This window comes from Sturnira hondurensis, unplaced genomic scaffold (genome assembly GCF_014824575.4).
Source record: "Sturnira hondurensis isolate 20B ecotype Veracruz unplaced genomic scaffold, ASM1482457v3 Scaffold0000236, whole genome shotgun sequence".
NCBI lineage: Eukaryota > Metazoa > Chordata > Mammalia > Chiroptera > Phyllostomidae > Sturnira > Sturnira hondurensis.
This window is the reverse complement of record NW_028072867.1, coordinates 326147-335091: the sequence shown is the minus strand read 5'-3', so window position 1 is coordinate 335091 and position 8945 is coordinate 326147. Positions and strand designations below refer to the sequence as shown.

At 46.2% G+C, this 8945-nt stretch overlaps 1 long non-coding RNA gene across 1 annotated transcript; it reads left to right on the top strand.

Moving 5' to 3' along the window:
- Positions 1–848: 848 nt before the first annotated feature.
- On the top strand, positions 849–6909 carry LOC119002560 (uncharacterized). Its single transcript, XR_005069788.1, has 4 exons — positions 849–912; positions 2594–2704; positions 3746–3795; positions 6767–6909. It is a non-coding gene; the product is annotated as an uncharacterized LOC119002560 (long non-coding RNA).
- The last annotated feature ends 2036 nt before the right edge of the window (positions 6910–8945 follow it).

The following is an 8945-nucleotide window of genomic DNA, read 5'->3' as shown; positions in this document are numbered from 1 at the left end:
CACTTTATCCCGTAAAAACCAGTAGCAGCTATACTGTCCCTGCTGTGTAGACCCCCGTCATCAAATATATCTTATTTTTTATGCAAAATGCTTGTAGGTTTTCTCATTATGCTTTAAATTTATTTAGTTTTGTTTGGTTTTGTCTCATCTTCCTTTTTCTAAAATCTTTTCATACCTGAGTTACTTAAACATATCTATTATTCATAATGCCACTTCTCTAAGATGTAAAATTCTTCCAGTGTTTTTTCCAGTATACTTATTATTTGTTTCATTTAAATGTTTGAATCCTCTGGAACTTACATTGTGTCTACAAATTGTGTGGTCAGAATTTATTGACTTAACAGTTTCCCCTGAATGCAATGCAGTCTTGACCAGGTCCTCATTGGTTATGCTACTCTTACTGAAAGTGGGTTTGATAAGGGAGGGCACAGAGGGGCCTAGATGAAAGTTGGGGATCCTGATTATAGTCTGGAGGAACAAAGACACTTTGTCAAGCAGCAGAAGGACCACGGCCAACCTATAGACCAGCCGAAGCTCCTAGCTCCCAGCTCCTTTGGGGTGGGTCCCTCATCAGTTGCAGGAAAACAAGCCATGGAAACAGCCAAGCTGTCACAGTCCTGGCTGTAGGCTGCGAGTGAGGCGCTGGCCATGCCCAGAGCAGCCAATCCCCCGGCCAGTCCAGAACACAAGAATAAGCAGGCTGGCTCTGCCCTTTCAGCTTCTTTGACAGCCCATTGGCGGGCAAGGCCCTGGGATTGCAGCACTGATTGGCTGCTTGGGCCTGGCATGGCTATCCAGCAGGAACTTCGGCCCCTGGAGCCCTCACACCTCCCGAGGGCAGGAAGCCCAGGGGTTCTGAAAGAACCCTCCGTGGAGGTGGGCAGCACTTCAGGGACCCCAGGAGACTGACCGGTAAGTGGGGAGCCTTGCTATGTGGAATGCCTAGTGTGAAACCCTCAAAGTCCAGCCCAGATGCCATCATCCTGAGGGGCCCCTAATCTTTTCAGCCTCGAGGGGGCTAAGTACGAGACCCAGAGGACCCCCCACGCCTCGTAACCCCCAATGCTTAGACCCCCCAAACAGCCTGAAAACCTCAGCTCTCCTCAGCTCAGGGGAACGTACCTGCAGTTCACCCAGAAAGACCAAATTTCCCCAAACTCAGAGACCCTGACTGACCCCTTCCTGGAAACTAACTCAACGGTGGGGAACCTGAAGCCGCTCCATGAGATGCCCCAAAATCTCCTCAGCCTCAGAAGTCTGACCCTCTCACCCAGGCATTCTAAGTGTCCTCACACAGAAGAAGCAGGATCGAGTCCTGAGGGACCCTAAGCCTCTCAGCCTGAGAGATGGCGGTCTACTGGAGCCTGCGCCTGCGTAACATGCAGGTTTCTCCAGAGCCCCAGGTGCAACTCGGAGCCTTTCCCTGAGAAAACCGTGTTTCCTGTCACAGGCACAGGACTGCTTGCCGATGCCCGCCCCCCCCCCCCCGCCCACCCCCACACACACCGCAGGCGCTGGCGCAGTGGCCTCTGGAGCCTGCGCTGAGGCAGCACGGAGGAAAGGGCGGGAACAAGCTGCCTCCCCCCTTGGTTGGGTCTGCAGGTGATGTGGCCCCGTCCCATCCAGCCCCTGGTCCTTGCTGGGCCCCGCATCTCCCTCTCTGCGTGCCCTGCCAAGAGGGAGAATGGCGTTAGGCCTTCTCAGTGCCTTCTCCTTCCACAGGTGCCTCGGACTCGGGGCTGGGACACCATGAACCCCAACGGGTGTCCGCAGGAGAGTCCTTAGGGAGAAGCAGGGCGAACAGGGCAGAAGCCTCAGGTGAGCTGTGGGGTCAGTGGGAAGCATGGGGACAGGTCTGGGGATAGAGCTCCACAGAAGCCCAGCACTCAGGAGTGATCCTCGATGTGGGAGTGCAGAGCACTCGCTGGTTGGAGAGACGGGACTCTGCTTGGCAAGGCCGGGTCAGGGAACTGAGAGAAGGGCCAGAGTGTGAGCAGGTCCCCAAGACGCACCCCATTGGAACAGCTGCTGGGGAACCGGGACGCGACTGAAACACACGGGGCACAGTCCTTGTGGCACAGAGACTACTGAGGCCCCAGCCTGCTCCCTGCACCCAGGGCAGGGGAAAGCCTGCTCCTGTTCTCACTCTCATCACTGAGTTACTGGTGTTATCCACTCTCCTCTCCAGGCCAAAAGAACTTTGAAAGGCGTTTCTCTCTACTTCTCTAAAGAGAAGAGGGCAGTGATGGGAGACTGGGAGAAAGGCCAGTACTGGAAAGTGAAGAGGAACTTTGGCGTGTTCATCAGCCTAGGTAGCATGCAGGTGCTGGGCCAGAGGAGCCTGGTAAACCTGACAGGCTACTAGGCTAGCTCTGGCTCAGGCGGCTCCACCTGCCTGCAGCTCCCTCCTGTACGGACACTGATTGCAGGGAATTTGCTCCTTTGAGTCAGAGCAGGGCTGGTGCTGACAGTGCAGAGCTCACAGCCACTTGTTCTACCCTCCCGTCGAGTTGGAGCCAGTCACACGGCTTCGTGGTGCTTGCTTCTCCTTCAAGTTCCTTGCTTTCAGGACAAAGGTTTTGTCTCTTTTCAGGTCTCAGGGCCCCTCGACCAGCTTTCATGTGTCACTGCAGGCAGGCCACCAAAGCTCCAGGAGGAGGGCCCTGAGGACTTCTGATGAAGAATGGACTCCAAAGGCAGCAAGGTGAGGGGCAGGAGGAACCAGAGCTGCCCTCCTGACATGGACCTGGCTTAGGTCAGGCTTCAAGAGTTAACCAGGGAACAGGGTTTGCTTGTCCAGCGAACAAGCAAGATGTACAACAGTATATCATACTTTGAGGGGCTATTTCTGTAAACTTTCAAGTGTGGAACATAATCATATATATTTATAGATACATTAATAATCAGTCAATGTATAAGGATATAAAGGTGAATAAGAACTAATTCAGAATAGTTGTCATCGCAAGAGAGGAAAAGTTCCAGCAGGTGAGTAGTGTTCCAACACCTGGCTGCCTGGTGGCCTGCATGGAGACAGATGGGAAACTATTAACCATGGTGATTAAGGGAGTTGGGGGGGGGTCAGCGTAGGAAGTGGTTGGTCACTGTATCATTTCCTGTTGTAGGCCATGATGTCATTCTGTCTAGTATCATGAGTGCTCAGTTGGTAAGGTCAGTCTACTTTCATGGGTCTGGGGTTGAAACACAGCTGAAGTCAAGATGTGATATTTAACTTGACTGGAATTTTGTTTCTGTGGTCAACAGACTGTTGATGCTGGCCAGAGTCTAATGATTAAAGAAGGATGTGGATGGCCAATATGTGCATAGGTGGGAGGATTCCAGAGAAAGGAGGCAAGGTGGTTATAGTGCTGTTAGTCCAGACAAAGCCAGTTTGAATGAAGAAAACAGGAATGAGGAAGGGTTATGTTAAAGACACGGAATTTCTCTGCAGTTACTTTTATTAAATTTTTGTCAGGAGAGGCCAATTTATTTTTTAATAAATGTAATAGATGCTTTATGAACCTAGGATGAAGCATAGATGCCACTTTGTCTATTTTTAAATCATTCTAATGAAATCAGTTGATGACCCCAATAGAAGCATAGACCTTAATGATACCTCAGAGTACACTTTCTAATCATTCCTGGATTGTTCTTCAACTACTGTCATTCAGAATTGTGTCCCTAATGAGAATCTCTACATTTTGGAAACATTTACCAACCAAAACAGTAATTTGTCATCACCTTCCAGTCAAACCTTCTTGGGTGGCCTTTAAAGGGGAACAGAGTAAACAGCAGAAGGTGAGTATTTTCCAAATCCTGTTGACAAGAAAATTTTCCTCATGGATAGAAATGCAGGTAAGAGTAGGAAAATGCAGAAAGTATCCTAGGAACTGCCACATTCCTTCCCTGGTCTCTTCAACACATTTTCTGACATTATCATCCTTTTTAAAAGATTTTATTTATTGATTCATTTAGAGAGGGGAAAGGAGGGAGAAAGAGAGATACATATGCAAGAGAAACATAAATAGGTTGCCTCTCTCATGCCCCCAACTGGGGGACCTGGTCTGCAACCCAGGCATGTGTCCTAATAGGGAATGGAACTGGTGACTTTTCAGTCTGCTGGCCAATGTTCAATCCACTGAGCCGTACCAGCCAAATCTCATCATCCTCTTAATAGTTAATAACTACAGCAACAATAGCAACTACTAGTTGTTTTATTTTTACAACGTTTCAGACTTTAAGAATTCTATATGAATAAACTCACGTATTACAACCACCTGATGAGGTAGGTACTATAACTGTCACCATTTACTATGAGGAAAGTGAGTTTTTAGAGATATAGAAATGTTTGACTATATGTCTGCGATCACAATATCAGTGGTAGTGTTACCAAACAACAGGTCCAAGGGGGGTGGGCAGTATTTGGCCCACCAAGGGGTGCCAAAAACTGCTACAGAAAACAGGGGCCCCTCCCAAGGACAGTATATTGATACCTACTGGGCTCAATTGTCTGTCGCCAATTGGAAAGACATCTCTCAATGCCAGAGATTTGTGAAAAGGAAACAAAATGTTTATTTAATGCTATTCAGGCCTAACACCTTCATTAAAATATCAAAGTCCTTTAGGGTATACACCTATACACAGTGCCCCCTTCCCCTGCTGTCCCAACTCTGGGTACTGTAAATCAGGAAAAGAGCACATGTCCGTTTTTCAGGTTGCTGGCACTGTGAGCTGTGTCACTTGTCCAGGCAGGATCTCCAATTAATCCAAAGTCATGCAGCGCCTTCTACTGGCAAGAGTTCTTTGTACCAAGTTCCAGTCAAAGTCTCTCCTGCTTTCCAGGCCATTTGGCTAAAGGGAGCGCCTCAAAATTGAGTGGGCCTCTTCTACCAAAGTCACACTCCATCAAAAATGCATCTTTCTTCTTCACCTGGCTGCAGGGATCTCCATTCTGGCAAAGCTGCGTGGTTTTCCCTTTTCACTTGGGCAAGAGGAGGTCTTAACTCTGTTGAAACCACATGGCTCTCTCTCCTAGTGGCTACAGGGGTCTAAATCTTCCTAAATAGTGTGGCTCTCCCCCTCACCTGGCCAAGAGGGGGTCCTCACTCTGCTAAAGCCACATAGCTCTCATGCAGGCACTGTCTCAGATGATCAGCCCCAGTTACATCCTGGTTACCAAGCCACTCACTTCTCCTTGGCTCAAAATTTGGTCACAGCTATTTAACATATCTATGAAACCAGTTAAAGGTTATAGATATGTTAAATGACCATTCCAGAGGTCAGCTGCAAAACTGTTACTATGCAAAACAACTCTCAATGGCCCTGCTCCACTTGTCCCTTCCCCCAACTGACACCTGGGGTGGGTGGGAAAGGACATCTTCTATGTCTCTGCAATATTCCTATACACTTTGAGTTCTGGACACCATTTCAAATCTTTTTTTTTTGCACCCCCCCCCCCGGCTGCAACCTGTATCAGTGTGTGTGAGATGTGACTGATCAATGTTTCTCTCTCACAATGATGCTTTTCTTCCTCTCCTTCTCCTTTCCTTCCCCTCTCAAAAAATAAACAAAATCTTTTTTAAAAATTAGAAAATAAAACTTACACAGTCTTCTAAAGTTTACATGGTCTTATCCATATGTCATTACATCATTCGTCTGACTGACAATTTCAAGCAAAGTTCTTCTCTGCTGTGCTGAAGTAAGAGATGCACTAAGACCCTCTGAGTAAGACAAGTGTATGATATGTAGGCAGTTGGTACGGTGGATGGCCCCAGGTGAAGAACATAAAATTCCTAGGATCAGATCCTCCCGCTCTAATCAAAGAAAGCATCTCCTACCCCTGAAGAGCTTCAGGTTTGATGATGGAGGAACAACAAACGATAAAATGACTTAAGGACTTCATATAGGTTACTCACTCCAACAGAAATCCATCCATCTGGATGGAACTGATTTTAAATGCCCTTTCTTATAGGGTAAAAGTACCAGCTTCTTTCTCTGAGTTCTAATGAGGCCACTCTCATCCTGTTTAGAATCATTTGTTCAACCTGCCTACTTCTGTGTTGTGAGCTCTATGAAATCCTGGTCCATACCTGAGACTTCTCAGAGGTCTAGGGGCCCCTGAGGGCCCCTGAATGTTTGCCGAATGAATGATTTCACCATTACAAATTAAACTAGAAGATGATCAATGAATGCTGAAGGTAACTTCTGTAAGATTGAAATATGGAGAGAGCTGAGGGATAAATTGATAGCAGGACTGTAATCTCACATTTATACTATATTACACAATTAGCAGAACACTTTATTGAACATTATTTAATTGCACATTCACTATAACATTAAAAAGCAGCAGTTATAGATCAGGAAACTGAAGACAGATAACACACAATCTCCTCCATCAATCACTACTGGTATAGTCTTCTTTAAACAATTAGCAGGAACCAGCTAATCTAAGTACAAATATTCTTTCCAAGGTATTGAAAATTTTATTGCCATTTTATTTATTGTCTAGATATGTTTCTGCCAACTATTTCTTTATTCTCTTCCGAATATCCTTCACTCTCAATATTATAGAAACAGTTGAAAGAAAGGAGCCATAAGGCATGGGTTCTAATCTTGGATTCATTACCCACATTGGCCCTATCCCCTCCAATATTCACACTCTGTAGATATTTCCAAGGGTTGAAGTATTAAAGAAATGCATGTAAAATGTAACATAAGCTGTAAAAGTGAAATACATGTTATCTTTTAATATGTGACTCTTATGTTGAAGGAAACGCCCAGGGTGCCATTAAGCAATGAATATAGTTTGAAGGAATTGTCAGGAACAGCAAATTTGATGACTGCAAGTGACTCAGAGCATGCCCAGAAACCAGTGTCCCCTCCTGGAGGAGCATGTGCCTTTGGAAAGCACACTGGATGAAAATTGGGTAAGAGAAAATAATTTGGAAACTTCAATTCCTCCAAGTCCTATAAGAAGGGCTGATAAGTATCACCTAGGTATGTGGGATGGACTTTGGATAGGCCTGGATTTAAGCTGGGTTAAGCTGAGACTGAAGTTAGCACTGGACATTTGGGCAAATACTGTAAATTCTCTGAGCTCCCGAATGCTAATGAGTAAAGTGAAGATAAGGAAACATCACTCATATATTGTTTGAAAACACTAAATTAAGTTTAAAACAAGGGACACATGCAAGTTGTTCAATAAATCCATCTGTGATAATAGCAGCCACACTTTATTGGTGTTGTGTGCCTAGGCCTTTATTCAATGCCTAACACATAATGTGCACTCAATAAATATTTTATGAATGCTTGAATGTTGGCAAGTTAAACCTGGTAATGGGAAAATCTAATTGAATCAGTCATCTGTAGTTAGTGTGGAGTCTTAGTCTTCTGAATCAATAGTTAACAGTTGTGGGGGTGACTTTCTTTGCAAGTCTCCCGTGTGCCATGGGTGAGAGTAAACATGACTGAGACATGATGTGATCTGCTTGGGGAGGAGAGATGGCCAATCCCTCAAAGGGGAAGGGCCAAGAGTCTCCTGCTTAAGGGGCTTCCGTTGGGTTCGTTTGCACAAGAGTACAGGTAAGGATCAAACAACAGATCATTCAAAGAACTGTGAGGGCTTATTCTCAGTCAGGGTCAGATAACTAATGAGCCATAAAACTTTGAGGAATAAACTTCTTGCTTGGACCCTTATTATTTAAATAAGAACATTCTAAACAAAGCAGGTTTCACAGGATTTTTACACATTCTTTCTTATGCCTGATTTACTCCCTTTCCAGCACAGGGCTGCACCACCTTCCCCATCATGGGCTTTTAGGTTTAAGTGGATTAGAGCCAGGCAGCATTTCTCCCAGACTGAAATGGGGACTTGGGCTGTGTCACAATAGCCGGGGGGGATGAGGGTCTATCACTCCCTCCTTGTTGCAGCCCCCTGAGTCCTACCATGATGGCCTCCCAAGTGATCGTGCCTGGCCTAGGTTGCCCCTCTCTAAGGGGTAGTACATGCCATGGACATTGACCATGCTTTGGGGGCAGGAGAAGAAGCAGAATCAGCACTTGCTGCCAGAGACAATCTTTGTATCCTGTGGCTTGCATTCCAGAGGGTACTCGCTTAGCCATGGGGGGCAGTTACAATTCCTGAAACTAGGCAGGGCAGTTCCTGACAAACAGTAAAATACCAGAGTATGCTAAGGACAGGTGATTGATGGAGGAGATTGTGTGTTATCTGACAAAATGGGAACTAACTCCAGATCCCACCAACCTCACTCACCTTCTCTTCTCCAACTCAGAATTCAGGACAAAGGAGATTGATGTGAAGATATCCAGCCTACAAGAAAGAAAGGACTGTGTGTACCAAGAGGTCAGTGAGCCCCTGGATGATGAGTACCCTTGTAAGTGACTCTCACTAAGAAGCATGTTATGATACAATAATTGCATCTAGTCATTTGGTCCCCAAATCATTCCCTTCCTCTAGTGACCTGGAGTACAGGATTGAGTCTCAATGATGTCAGTGTTGGACTCCCTCTGAAGCTCTTTGTGTCTGGGAACATGCACTATACCTTCCCTAACCCCTGTTGCTCTCACTTCCAGATTGTGAGAAGTGTCAGAACTTCTTCATTGACAGCTGTGCTGTACATGGGCCCCCTACATTTGTAAAGGACAGTGCAGTGAACAAAGGGCATCCCAACCACTCAGCCCTCACCCTGTCCCCTGGATTGAGAATCGGGCCATCTGGCATCCCTGAGGTTAGGCTTGGAGTGTGGAATGAGGTAGCTGATTTGCCAGTGGGTCTGCTCTTTGGCACTTATGAAGGACACATCACAAAAAATGAAGAGGCAGCCAAGAGTGGATACTCCTGGCTAGTGAGAACTACTTACTTCTTCCACTGTCCTCTGGCTTCCCATATTCCTTCTGAGCCTTGTAGGGACCTCACCTTTTATGTGCTA